Source organism: Elephantulus edwardii, unplaced genomic scaffold (assembly GCF_000299155.1).
Source record: "Elephantulus edwardii isolate Elephantulus edwardi_28Jun2011 unplaced genomic scaffold, EleEdw1.0 scaffold00589, whole genome shotgun sequence".
Classification (NCBI taxonomy): Eukaryota; Metazoa; Chordata; class Mammalia; order Macroscelidea; family Macroscelididae; genus Elephantulus; species Elephantulus edwardii.
The window spans coordinates 202930-205321 of NW_006400339.1; positions in this window are offsets into that span (position 1 = coordinate 202930).

The following is a 2392-nucleotide window of genomic DNA, read 5'->3' on the forward strand; positions in this document are numbered from 1 at the left end:
TATGACAGACAGACAAGAACTTCTGAATACTTGTCCCCAAGGAGGAGCCTAGTTTTACCTTCTCAGGGAGGAACCTGTTTGTTTTACTAGCAGCCCATGGTATAGTCAATACTCTTCTCCAGCACCACAACTCAAAGATATCAATTCTCCTTCTTTCATCCTTGGTCATGGTTCACTTTCTGTTGCATAGCAAGTATTTAGAAATTACATAGTGAAGACCATGTCCTGACTCAGGTGCACCTTAGCCTCTGACTGACATCATCGGTCTTCAGTACTCTGGAGATAATTCCTGAAAACATAAATTCCAAATGCAATTCTTCTTTTGATTTCCTGGCTGCTGGTACAGTGTTGACTGTAGAGCCAAGCAAATTGAAACTGTGAACAATCTAAATCTCTTCACCATCTATAATGATATTGTTGATTGTCCCATTGGTGAGAATCTTTGTTTTCTTGATCTTGAACTTCAATCCATATTGAAGGACGCAGTTCTTGAACTTCTAAATCAAATGCTTCAGGTCCTCCTCAGTTTCAATAAGCAAGGTTGTGTCATCTGCATAACACAGGTTGTTGGTAAGTCTTCCTCCGCTCCTGCTGCCACATTTCTGTTCATAGAGCTGGGCCTCCCAAATGATCTATTCCCTACATAGATTGAGAAGGTATGGATATAGTTTGCATTCCAGATATACACTCTTCCCAATTTTGAATCACGCAGTGTTCTCTTCTCTGTTCTGATGACTGCCTCCTGGTCCAAGTATAGATTTTATATAGGCACAATCAAGTGTTCTGGGGTTTCTGTTCCTCTCAGAGTCAACCACATTTTGTTGTGATCGACACAGTCAAATGTCTTTGCATAGTCAATGAAACACAGATAGATATTGTTCTGGTATTCCCTGTTTTCAGCCAAGATCCATCTACCATTACCTACAATATCCCTAGTAACATGGCCTCTTCTGAACTCAGCCTACATACATGGCACTTCTCTGTAGAAGGGCTGTTCCAGTCATTTTTGGATAATCTTCAGCAGAATCTTACTTGCATGTGATATTAATGATATTGTTTGATAATTCCCACACTCAGTCGGATCAGCTTTCTTTGGAATGGGAGCAAATATAGATCTCTTACAGTAAATTGGCCAGGTCATCCTCTAGATCTCTTGGCACAACTTGGTGAGCATATCTAGGGCAGTATCTGTTTGTTGGTATACCATCAATTCCTAGGGGTTTGTTGTTTACCAATTCTTTCATAGGAGCTCGAACTTCTTCCTTCATCACCATAGGCTCTTGCTCTTCTCTGTTTCATGAGATTTTTCTGTTCTGCCAATTACTTTTGGTACAATTACTCTATACTGTTTCTATTTTCTATTTTCACGGCCTAGCGGCAAAGAGCTGCATTGCAATACCAAAGGCACACAGTTTGATGCCGCCCGCTGCTCCACAGAAAAAAAAGATAGGCAATCTCCTCCTGTGCAATTAACTGCCTCTGAAAATGGTTGGAGGGTCAACTATGGGTCAGTTCTGACTTTACGGTTCACACTTCACAACAAAGACATTTAATATTCTTCCCAAAGCATCCTTAAGTATTGCAAATTGAAACTTGATTTTTTTCTTCAATTCCTTGAGCTTAAGAAATGCTGAGCGAGTTAGGCTCCTTTGATTTTCTGGTTCCGGTTCTCTGTACAATTCATTAAAATATTTTACTTTGTTTTCTCAGGCTGACCTTTGAAATCATCGCTTCAGCTCCTTAATATCTTGATTTCTTCCCTTTGCTTTAGCTTCTTGGCACTCTAGTGCAATACTCAAAGTCTCCTCTGACTTCCTTTTTGGTCTTTTCTTCCTTCTCTGTCTTTGTAATGATCTTTTGCATTCTTCCTGGATGATATTCTTGGTATCCTCCCACAGTACATCTGGTTTTCGCTCATTAGTGTTCAAAGCCTCAAACCTGTTCCTGAGATGGTTTTGAAATTCAGGTGGGATAGAGTCAAAGTAAAAATTTTTATTTCTGTGGATTTGATTTAATTTTCCTTAGCTCTTGTTTGAATTTGCATGTAAGCATTTGGTAGTTTGTTCCACAATCAGAACCTGGCCTAGTTTTCACAGCTGATATTGAGCTTCTCCAGTGGTTCTTTCCACAGATGTAATCATTCTGATTCTTATGCATATCATTCAGGTAAAATCCACGTGTATAGCCTGTGTTTCTAATAAAATGTATTTGTAATGAATAAACCATTGATTTGTAAAATTCTGTCATTCTATCTCCTGTTTCATTTTTTTTCTTTCTTTTTTTTTAAATTTAGGTTGTTTATTTTTCATTTCAATGAACATTTACAGAGATTTTGGGATTCCATTAATTCATTGTTGCACCCTTTTCCCCCCCAGAAACCCCTCCCTCCTCC